General features: G+C 37.8%; 1 protein-coding gene across 3 annotated transcripts in view; it reads left to right on the forward strand.

Annotated features, from left to right (window-relative positions):
* The window catches only part of LOC108248168 (membrane-associated phosphatidylinositol transfer protein 2), a 140,378-nt gene that overhangs the window by 6,390 nt on the left and 121,411 nt on the right, over positions 1-12,577 (forward strand). For 2 of the 3 annotated variants that reach the window (XM_017436750.3, XM_037979581.1), the window contains exon 2: positions 10,675-10,838. The exons of the other annotated variant lie outside the window; for it this stretch is intronic. The gene's annotated coding sequence lies outside the window, so the exon portion shown is untranslated. The remainder of the gene's footprint in view (positions 1-10,674; positions 10,839-12,577) is intronic. 3 annotated transcript variants of the gene reach the window in all.

Consider the following 12,577-nt stretch of genomic DNA (forward strand, 5'->3'; position numbering starts at 1 on the left):
TGCAAACAAAATTCAACTTTTGAAGTTAGCTCCTGGAAAAACCCTTGTTTCATTTGATGTCACTTCACTTTTCCCTTGTTTACCCATGTCAGAAGCAGTGCAAATTGTTAGAAAAAGACTTTAACAAGACAATGATCTAAACAACAGGACCAATTCTACCACGAACCAGGGGTCTCATGTAAATGTGCGGCGCCATATTTTACGCACAAGTTGCCATGTATAAAATGAACATGCTTGAAAGTTTGCGTACAAATACGCAAACCTTTTACAAGAGATGGCTCAACACTAGAGAGTGAGTATTGTGTGATTGGTCAGAACTTTGTTGTGGGAGTGTTTATGTGGAAAAACAGATGGGCAGCAATGGAGTAAATTTTACAATTGTTCCAGGAAAACCTATAAACTTGTAAAAATGATCAAATAGCAAGAAATGGTGGAAGGAGGTATCACAGTTATTGTGCACAGAGGAAACAGCACAGAGACACAGGTGGTTCTCCGTGGCTGTGCTGGCCAGCAGGGACTCTGCCTTGGCTGGGCTGCTTAAGGAAATGTTCCCCATGTTTGCTTGTTATAGTTCACTATCTGTCTGGAACAGTGGCGGTCTCTTTGTGACAAATTTACTTTATTGCCTCAATCGATACATCAGAAATGTCTGGCCAGGGTAAGGGAAGCAAGGAGTTCTGCCAGCAGGTTTTGACTGAGTATAAAATGTCTGTGCCAAAAAGAACGTCTCAAAACTTTCTGATCAAGAGCAGATTTCTTCACATTTTGCTGAGTATAAAATCAAGCTTAAGAACTACATGGGCTCCAGTTTTAAATTGATAAAGTTCCCCATATGGGAAGTGAAAGGTCTTCAGCTACAGAATAGAAGTCCAGTTGTTTTGTTTTTGTTGTTTTTTTTAAAATTGTTTTTGAATTTGCTATGTCTTGGATGACTGATAATCTATACCAGCACTAGTTCTAGTAGTTTAATATCTACTGAATTCAGTGATCAGTTTTTACCTTTAATAATTTATTTAGTTTTTGTGATTATATTCCTCCCGGCCTCTCTGTGTGGAGTTTACATGTTGTACCTGTGCATACCCGTTGGTATTCTCCAGGCACTTTGGTTTCCTCTCAGGGACCAAAAACATGTATGTTAGGTTAACTGGTAACTTTAAATTGACTCTAGTTGTGAGAGTGTGAAGGATTGTTAGTTTTGCTCGTCTCTGATTCCCTGTGATGGACTTGAGTCAGTCCAGAGTGTACCCCACCTCTCGCACAATGACTGCTGGAGACAGGCACCAGCTCCCTCGCAACACTGTAAAGGAAAAAGCAGGTAAAAAAATTGATAGATGGATGGGTATATTCCACCTCTTGTGATGTCTTCTGATGCTTTAAATTTAGTAGTTCTTTATTGTTTGCTGCCAAAATGTAAAAAGGTGTGTGTTTGTGTGTCTGTCTTTTAGCAGAATATCTTACAAAGCACCAAAAAGCATTGGACAAATTTTAAGGAAGCTCCCAGAAAGTAGTAATTGGATGTACATCTACAAGTGATTAACTTTGGAGTCAATACAATTCAAGAAGCCTGAGCCACCTTAGCAAACACAAAAACGATTATAACTCAGTCAATTCTACAGATATTGAGCACAGATTTACTGTGGTAGTGCCTGAGAGTTATCCTCAACACATAATCCTAGCACCATCTAGTCACACAATATCTGTTTTTAAAACTTTGCCATTAACTATCGAAGTCAATGCTGTCTGACTGTGAGCAAAATATCTTATGAACCAGTGGATGGGTTTTATTGAAACTTGCAGAAAGTAATCATTGGCTATATATCTAAAAGTAATTAACTTTTGGAGTCAACTTATATCAAGATTACCTCCACAGTCAACTGACCTCAGTAAACACAAAAATGGCTATATCTGAGCCAGTTTTACGAATATTATGGTAAGCTAAAACCTGATGTGGTAGTAGAAGTCATTCACAGCACCATACTTTCAGATTTAAAGCAAGATCTTGCAATATCAAGCGAGATCAGGCATAACGTTTTTTCAGTGTTTGACCAAACAGGTTTTAACTCCATTCTTTCTCATCTTAAGGTGCTCTCAGTCTAAAATTCTGGTATGAAAGGCAGCAGGTGATATTCATTCCTTCAAGGAATGCTGGGTCTTTATTTGCTAATTCTGTTTAAGTCAAGGTGGGAGTCATGTGAGACTGAAACTGTCAGGTGAGGACAAGGATGATGTGGTTGTTGTGTGAACTGAAAGCTGAATGGTTTGGCCACTTTTGCAGTGAGTGGTTTGAGCACTCAATCTAATTAACAGTCATGTGGCTTTGTTCAGATACAGCGAGGCGTTTCTTCATCATGAAATATTCAGCCTCACACAGATTTGAGTGGTTTGAGTGAGACAGACCTGTGATGTTCTGTGTAACAGTAGTGAAGAGAAAATTTACACATCCTAAAGAGGCAGTCATCTGGAGGCAATAACAACAAAGCCACAACATACAAAACTGAGTAAAGCTTGGCATGTAAAATTTGCTCTTTAGGTGATAGTTAAAAGCCTAACATTCCTTGAAGGAATGCATATCACCCACCACCTTTCATGTCAGAGTCTCAGACTAGGATCATCTTATGTTGAGAAATAATGAAGTTATAGATATTTTGGTCAAACCTTAAAAATAAAATTCTCATGTAATTTGCACTATCTTGCATGATCTGATAGCGATTGGATTATGAGTTGTGAATGACTCAATTACTATCATACCAAATTTTTGCTTAATATCTGTTAACTTCACTGAGTTTTTTGTGTAGTCTAAACTTAATTAGCTGTGGTAGCGCCAGATGAGTGGGGGAGCTGAAATAAAGATTTAACTGTGAAAAACTATTAAATTAAGTCTGAAAATAATCCATACAAAATCTATACGAAATCCTACAAATCCTATTGTAAACCTATTATGTATGACAAAACTAACCAAGGGTCTCATTTATAAAACTGGCGTACTCACAAAATGGGGCCTGAAACTTGTGTACGTCACCGCCCACACAAAGTTTGTGATCTATAAAACAGAAACTTGACGGTAAAATGTGCGGTTCCTCACACCAACTCTGAGCCATGCGTTCCATATACGCTTGTTTTGGAGACAGGGGAAACTGGCGACACAGATGGTGAAGTGGGGAATTGAAGCCACACTGCATCATGATTCCTCTCAGATATTTAATTTCACTCCAGAATCAAACTTTAATCTTAGATCAACTTTATCCTAAGCTTTAAAAACAGCAGTATGATTTATGCTTCCGCTGGTGAGCCATAAGGACCTTTCAAATAAAAAAGGCCTGTAAGTCAACTAAAATCTTAAATAAAAGTTCACGCAACATTTCAAAGTTTTCTCCCCATCACATTCCTCTCCCTGGATGATCACCAGGGTGATGTGTACCACAGATTAACACACGAGGGGACAGTGGCTCCCCCCTCTGGCGCTGCCTCCAAACCCCCTTTCCAAACCCCCAGAGCGCAGAGGAGGCGCACTTTAATACCGCCCTCTTGCGGTTACGTGCCAGATCAGTTTCTGGTAAACCATCCCTTTTGGCACAACACCAGCTATCCTTCTTTCAAAACGGGTCAGTTCAGGTATTCCCTTACCCCTACCTGTAGCTGACATGCTCTGGCGGTGGCCGGTTAGTCGCTGTTTTGCCTCCAACCTAAAATCTGACTACTTTCTCCTTCATTTTGGCCATGTTCCTCTCTGTACCACTCATTGAATTAACAGTGGTAACAACGTGTTACCACTCACAACATAGTGTAACCCATCCCTGTCTTACTGCTGCAGCTTGTCCCGCTGGGAGTGTCACTTGCTCTTCTACTGTCTCCTCTCCTTTCATTATTTTTTTATGTGTACCTCAGTCTGTGACTGGGGACGGGGCGTGTGTTTATTTTCATGAAGCTTGACTCAACATTAGCAGGTAGTTTGGATAAACGTACACCGCTGCCAAAAGCCTGAGAGTAAATCCCTCAGGGCAGAGTCAGACACTGTTTCGTCCACTGAGTGATACATGGAGTTTATTTGCAGTGAATGACTCCAAAGTCACATTCGCTCAGGTGTCAATAACAGTCCCTCCCCACCCACACGCTGCTGTGTTGTTTAGACTTACATCATGAGCGAGTCACAGAACGCGGAAGTTCCACTCCTGCTAAACTTTTTTTTTAATGCAGAACTCCCGAATCTCCTCTGTCAGGTCCCTAAAGCTTTTCAGCACTTTCCCCAAACTCAGCCACCTGACAGCTGTGTGGTAGCTTAGGTCATGGTGGTCAGTTTCAGTTTCATCTAAAAGTGAAACAAACTGTCAGTGCCCTTGAGCTGATAAAGTTAACTGTTTTAGTTTTGACATCAACAACGTGATTCACTTTTAACACTGACTTACACAACACTTCCTGATGTATAATACAAAGAAAAAAAGTTCATTTCTGCTCAGGGGTTTTTTCTGCCACTTTGTCTTAGATTCTCTTTATTTGTTGATTGTATCAGATACACAACAGAAACAAGAAATAAGTGGAGTATGCACATCAAACATGCATGTTGGGTAGACTGTACATACAAACCAAAGACTATATACAGTATTATACTGTACAGCCTGTGGGTCGAACTGTAAACACATGAAGAAAAAGAACAGGATGGAGAATACAAGAGAAAGAACTGAATCTTTTTTTGTGGATTGACAAGGTGGAACTTTTATTTCATTTCACATTAAACTATAAGACCACAAAAGTGGAGGACAGAGAGTACTGATCAGTAGTCATGTAATTTCAATTCTGAGGGCATGGATGGACAGTTTTCAGTATTCATCAAGGCTTGGCTGGAGGGAAAGGTTTTCCTCACAATTTTCAAAGCATATCAAGATAAATTCTTTATATGCATGGTCTTTTGAAACTATTCCCTCTCTCTTAGAAGGATGATGGCTCTAACCACGGAGCCACAGCCGCCCCAAACAAAGAGTTAATGATTATTGGCATACTAATCATTTCTTTACATGTGAAAATGATTAATTTTGTGTCCTCATCAACACAGTTGACTTGTGTGATCCAGAATTTCAGCAACATAAAAAATCAAAATAAAGATAACTGCCATCATGAAACACCTCAAAGTCAATGTTTTCTGCAAAGATTTAGTTAAAAAAAAAAGTTAGCAAAATATTTTATGTATTTAAGTGAAACTTGCAGAAAGTCATTGAATGTACATCTGCAGCTCATTAACTTTTGGAGTTATCCTGGTTTGAGAAGGCCACCACAGCAAATTCACCTTAAAAACACAACAATGGCCATAATTCAAGGAACTGTTGGTGTGGTAGTAGCTGAGACTGATCCCAAAGACATATTCTAATTGTTAATAGATTGCACAAGACCTTTGCTTAAAACTTTGTCAATATCTATTTGAAATCAACTGTTAGCAAAATATCTTGTGAACCACAGGATAGATTTTAATAAACTTCCAGGAAATAAGCATTAAACATACTGGTTTACTTTTGTAGTCAACCAAATTCAAAATAACTGCTATAGTTATATAGTTAGCTATATATATAAAAATGTGGAGAGAATAAAAAGAAAGGGGAAAGTGCCTACTTGTCAACAAGGCGTAGGTGATGTCAGGATTTACCAAGACGTGTCAAGAGCGAGCAGCCGGGTGACAGACAGACACGGGAGACTAGATCAAGGTAAGTATTTATTTACAGTGATATGAATTTCATAGGAGCGGGCCTGGAAGGGAAAACAGCAGATGAGTTGAGTATTTAACTTAGTATAAGGGGATTGCAGGAGGAGGTGGTTTGGCTTGCTTACGGTGAGGTGAGGGTGAGTAGCAGGGATGTGATCCAGCGGTGAGTATTTACAGGTAGGTGGTTGCGGCGGTGATGTGAGGAGCCCACAGTGAGTATTTCCCAGACGCGGTTGAGGAGGGAGAGGGTTGTGTTCCCAGATGGAGGCAGACAGGCAGGACTCAGATCAGAGCAGGTGAGCAGCTCATAAACCACTCCTTCCAGGTAGGTTGCACAAGTTTCAGATCTCACCAGGAACAGGAACTGATTAACAGGCAGCTAGAGTATAAACTCTTCGTTTGGCTGGCGAACTTTACCCAAGGTGAGCAATGGTCCAGCACTGATCTGATCTTCATGGCAGGTATAAATACCCAGCCAGCTGGAGAGTTGATTAGTTGCAGCTGCTGATGATTAAGGAGCCGACCAACCGGGAACCAGGACGAACAACCAGGAAGAGTAAATTCACAGATTGCCACAGGTGAAGGTGGTGGAGCAGGCTAGCTATGGAAATTTACTAAAGGGAGAAAGACACTGATGGCACAGGGACCAAACACAAGAGAACAACAAATGGAAACACACATAAAATATGATAACAAAGTGAGCAACTTGCACAATAAATACAAAACAAACAGAAAACAAATCCTAACAGCTCTGAGTTGTGTTTGAGTGCAGTTGGAAATACTGTAAATGTACTTTCCATCACTGGGCTTAAGTTTTTATATGTTAGCCATTATGTGAAGAATTAATGAGCTGATATTAAATATAAAGCTCCACTGAGGATTTAACCAAAAGCATGCATCAATAAATGCCGTCAGTAACATGTGATGATACCAGCAGAGCAGGCCTGTGTGAGACACACTGAGCAGCTGCAGAGTCTGGTGAGGAAAGGTCTGTTTGACAATATCACAAATTAACAGGCATGATGACAGCAGATGTTGTGAAGCTTTGTGTAGCAGGGCCGTGGTGTTTCAGAGCACAGGAGCTGATTCTGTTAGTGCTGATCTGCTGATCCTCAGATAAAGAGTGTGTGTTCTGGGAGAAGCAGTCATCAACAAATCATTTCATGCTGAGGATATTTGTTCCTGCTGCTCACAGATAAAACAAAAGGTGAAGAGGTGAGACTGCTGAATGAATTCTGTAGGTCCTTTATCCCGCTGCACCATGTCATGTATGGAAGACCAAAAATGACATAATTCAAAATGAAAGCAGAAATATATAAAAGGCTCAATAAATAAATAAAAGTCCAAATAAATAAATTAATATGCTTAAAATGCACCAATTAATTTAAAAAGGGAGAACTTTACTCCATGTTTTATAATTTAATTGATATTCTTATTTACTTTTTCAGTTTAGTTCCAACAAGCTATATTTTTAAGCACATAATTTAAATTGTACTGTTTATAAAATATATATTTTTTGTTTTTCCTTTTCCTTATAGATGCATTTTTGTCTCTTTAATTTATTTATTTATTCTTTGTTTCCCCCACAAGTCTTTTTATTTCTATGTGTTGTTTTGACATTTTTCTGTCTCCTCTTTTTACTTTACCGTATACATTTCTGCCTTATTATGCAAATAAGGTGGGCTGCCCTTCTTGGTGCAGCTCCTCTACTATTGGTCAGTGAACAGGAAGGAGCAGGAGCCATGTGCAGATCAATTGTGCATGCCTGCACTTTTGGCCATTTCAGGAGAACCTCTTATTTGAGAGGAAGTGAAGTCCTAGCAGAGATGTACACACACACCAGCAAGCAACTTCCCTTTATAAATTACATCTGTACCTAAGAGTTTGCGCACAAGGTCAGACCTCAGGTTCTGCCCTCCACACGCCCACATTCAACCATAAAAGGTCAATGTGAATGTGAAGGTGGATTTAAATGAGCCAACTGATCAATGTTATGTCAGGGTTACCAATGGCAACAACGGAGAAAAGAGTGAAGAAACAAAATTTCACAGAGGCAGAAATCAATGTGCTGGTGAGTAGAAAAAATATTATTTTTGGGAGCCACAGTAGTGGTGTTACAAATGAAGAAATAAGAATGTCAGTTAAATTATAAAACATAGGGTAAAGTTCTCCTTTTTAAAAATTATTTGGTGCGTTTTAAGCATAATAATTTATTTATTTGGTTCTTTTATTTATTTATTGAGCCTTTTATATATTTCTGCTTTCATTTTTAAATATGTCAGTTTTGGTTCTCATTAGTCATGATGTGGTGTGCTCTAAAAATGTCTTCAGCTCTCTTTTTATTTTAATACCAGTGTTAAAAAAGGCTTTAAAATTTAAGTCCTAGCATTTTTATAGAAATGCTTATTTCCCACCACCTTTTAGTTGGAATTGTAGTTTGAGACTAAGCTTATTCTATGTTGAGAAATGATGTAACTGTTTTGGTCAAACCTCAAAAATAACATTATTCATAATTCCATGCAATATTGCATTATCTGTTAGCACTTAGAGTATGTGCTCTGAATGACTCTCAGGTCCAAAAGGTCATCAGTTGTAGATGTAGCAGATAGATGAGGATAAGAAAGGGTGATAATAACCTCTCTTCAACTTACCACATATCAAGCTCTTGTTAAAGCAGGGGCACAAGGTCAGACTGAGAAAACAACAGATTGATTATACCTAATAGGAACTCAAACATTAGATTATTTAATTTATTCCGCCTCTTATTATCAGATCTCAAAAGCTGAAGCTGAATTTATAAATCTTTATCATGGTATTTATACCGAATAAGGAGGAAACTAAATTTTGTCACTTTGTCTTTGAAGAAGTTGGAGGTTGTTCAGGTCTCAACAGAACCACAACAAGGAGGCAGGTTAAGACCCAGAGCCTGTTAAGGGTCAGTGGTCAGCATTCCGTCCAAGGTCACATAAGAAGCGGTGATGTTTGCAGAGAGTCAGCAAGGATGCAGCTGATGCAGCAGGACATAGGCGACAGGTGACATGCAAACTAGAGCATTTCTTTCTTAACAGTATGAAAGGTGTTCCTTTCTCAACTTAAGTTTCTTTTTACAAGTTTCTATTTCTCTATCTTTTGTCTTCTGGACATAAAACACTGAGCAAAATATTTTGTCAGGTTACAAAATGAAATGAAGACAAAACGAGGGGAAGGAGGGTCATCACACGACAAACACAAAATGACCTACATTGAACTGACTGCAAAATGAATTGCAAACAAACTGAATTGCAATCATCCACCAAGGCTTTCTCCCCAGCTTGTTATTATTCAGAATGCTGGGTGAAAAAACCTTGTGGTTTTTGCAGAAAGGCCTTATCTAACTCTGTCCAAAGATTCCTTCAAGCATAACTAAGCACAGTTTTCCTGTAAGTCAAAAGAGAAAAATAATATAATTGAAAAATAATTAAATAATTTCTCATAATGAATATTTGCACACAGATAATTATCAATAATAATTTCTCATATTTCAACAGGTTTCATAATAAAAAAGCATATCTCATTTTAACAATAAATCAGACACACACACACACACACACACACAAGCCTGAAAACAATCCATTAGACATCCACAACCAAGATTCACTCGGGTCAAAATACGAAGTTTCAAAGAACAGTTACTGAAAGATGACGCTAGGTCAGAGGTGCTTCTTCATGCTACATAGATGTAAATTCAGTGATTTCCTTCTTAAAGTTTCATAAAATATTATTTAAATGTAGTTTATGACATATTTGCCAACTAATAGAGTAAATGGCAAAGCTTTAAACAAATGATGTTTAGTTAAATATCTGTAATATATCTGAGTTTATAGTCATTTTGTGCTTAGCGGTATCTTGACTGGGGTTGAGTCCAAACTTTGAACAATTGTTTTGTTTGTTATTTATTTATTTAGTAGTCTAACTATTATACTTATAGTTATAGTTTTTCTAGTATACTTATAGTTTTTCCTATGCTAATTTTAGCTTTTATATACTGTTCCACAGATTTTAACTTTGGAATTGGTCTTGTTACTTTTAGATGCAGTTTTTCTTATTTTGAACTTGTATTTTTTTTTGTTTTATTACAGTTAGTATTTGTTTAGTCATTTTAGCTTCAGCATCTGCTTAGTTAAAGCTTTTAGTAACTCAGTGTCATTTGTAGCAAATTTAGCACTCACACTGTATTTTTGTGAAGTTTTGAAAGTCTTTCAATTTAAAAAGCAATCACAGTTCTAATTTATCTTTCCAAAATAGTGAACCATGACTTTAAACTTTGGCTTAGTGATGATTTGTTTTGGTCAAATCTTGAAAATGATGTTATGTGATTTCACACAGTTTGTTGTGAATGAATCTCAGGGACTACCATATCAAAGTTTAACTCAATGTATGTAAAAGTGACTTAGTTATAGCCATTTCAATCATATAGTCAATCAGTTGTAAATGTACATCCAATGATAGCTTTTCAAAGGTTTCTTTAAAATCTATCCAGTGAATCATGAGATATTTTGCTAACAGACAGACAAATAAACACATGCAATGATAATTTGGGTGATAATTTATTATACTAGCAAAATAAATTATCACCCACCACGCATTTCAGAGGTGGGCAATAATAACCTCAAAGATCTTCTTTATATTCCCAAACTATTAAATTAGGTTTAGTGTTGAGATTTTGGACATCCGGAGCCCATTTTTCATTTCCATCCTCACTCAGAATAACTTCCTGTTTACCTGCTGATTCTGGCTCAGTGTTACACAGCTGCACCCACTAAAAAGACAATCAGTCTGGTGGGTTGCACCATCAGACTCACTGCATCACAACAAACCCCACCAATGGAGCTGCAGTCTCATGCATCTCCATGGTAACAGAGTTTCTTCAGTGCAGACGAGGACAGCAGAGAGGAACAGGAGGAAAGAAGAGACAGAATCGATGCCTTCTCTTGTTTCACATTTAGGATTACAAAAGCAGAGCTCCTTCCTGGGATGAGAGGGGTGGTTGTGTGCCTGCCAACCACCGAGGAAAGAGGGCCAGGATGTAGTGGGGAGGGGTCGTCTGCAGGACTTGGATCTGCCTTGGCCCCTCAGCCTGTGTTCAGTGGATCAGCTGGGATGCTGCAAGGTAAACATTTATTTTACATGTAAAGCTCAGATCTCAGCGTTTCTTCGCATTTCCTTCTCAGCTGTGCTAGTGTGAAAACAACTGACATGCTGCTGCGTACCGGACCCAAACAGGCTGGATTATTGTACCTGCAGGTGCCTTTTTCTGTGAATATTGCAGTTGTGAAAAACAGGCAAAATAATGTTTAGAAATATCTTGTTGCAGTGTTTGTCTAATGTGCAGCACATGTCACATAGGCAACTTTCCACTTGGTGACAGCAACTATTGCCATCTGAATAAAAAGCATAGTTTTTTAATGATTAAACAATGTTTTTTTATTAATTAGCTGAAATTTAGGCAGGAGAAATTAAAAGCCTAGCGTTCTTTGAAGACATGAATATTACCCACCACCTTTTATGCCAGAGCTACTGACTAAAGTCATTTTATGTTGAGAAATGATTGAGTTGTAGCCATTTTGGTCAAACCTTAGAAGTAATGTTATTCACAGTCTCATGCAACACTGCAAAGTGTCACACTCAAAGTATATGTTGTGAATGAAACTCAACCACATAAAATTTTAGCTCATTATATAAGGTTAATAGTATGAACCGAGAATGCAGGCAGAGCTTCAAAGAACCAAATGATTTATTAAGGTTAACAAAAACAAAAGGTTGACGAGGCAGCAAAAACTCACAGTAAACAAACTCAGGAGATCGCAGAGAGACACAAAGAGATCATCCTAACTGTAGCATGTAATCAACAACGAACCGGAGAAGAGGAAATGGCAAAAACTGAATATAAAGAGCAGAGGGTGAGGGCAAAATAAACAACAGTTGAAAGGTAATTGTGAACAGGTGAAGTGGGCATGGCAGGCTGACTGAAAAACTACTGAGGAGAGTGAATGATGACACAGGATACACAAGATCACAGGGAGATAAACTACACAAGAACATATAAATATGAAACACAGGGAATAAATTTAAACACAAGGATCACAAAAAAGAACCCAATCATAAAACCCAACACAAATAAGCACAGATCCTGACATATTATCTGTAAAACTGACAAAGTTATTGCCATTTTTATGTTGGCTAATGTCAATTAGCTGTGATGGTTATTTTGAATTGAATTTAGTCCAGGCATTAATTAGTTTAGATGTATAGTACCTTCATTGATTGCTTTCTGAAAATTTCAATAAAATCCATCTAATGGTTCATGAGATATTTTGCTAACAGAGTTGACTTCAGCTGTTAAATGATAAAGTTTCATGTAAAGACTTTTCACAATGAACAACACTTGAAGTACATGTTGGGAATGACTCTCAGCTAGACCAGATTCTAGCTGAATGTCTAAAACTGACGGAATTAAGTAATTTTTGTATTTTCTACTGTCATGGTGACCCTCTTGTATTAGACTGGCTTTAAAATCTAATCAGTTGTAGTTGTACATCTTCATCAAAAATCAATCAAATCAATCAAATTTTATTTGTATAGCACATTTCAGCAGCAAGGCATTTCAAGGTGCTTTACATAATTAAAAACAAAATAAAAACAGCATGTGACATTGAATAAACAGTAAGAAAGAGAAAAACATCGAAGACATCAAAAAACTGCACTCTAAGCCTAATTTAGCCATAAGCAACTCTAAACAGGTGGGTTTTAAGTTGAGATTTAAAGGCACCCAGTGTTTCAGCTGTTTTACAGTTTTCTGGAAGTTTGTTCCAAATTTGTGGTGCATAGAAACTGAAAGCTGCTTCTCCT

The sequence above is a fragment of the Kryptolebias marmoratus genome, linkage group LG14 (genome assembly GCF_001649575.2).
Source record: "Kryptolebias marmoratus isolate JLee-2015 linkage group LG14, ASM164957v2, whole genome shotgun sequence".
NCBI lineage: Eukaryota > Metazoa > Chordata > Actinopteri > Cyprinodontiformes > Rivulidae > Kryptolebias > Kryptolebias marmoratus.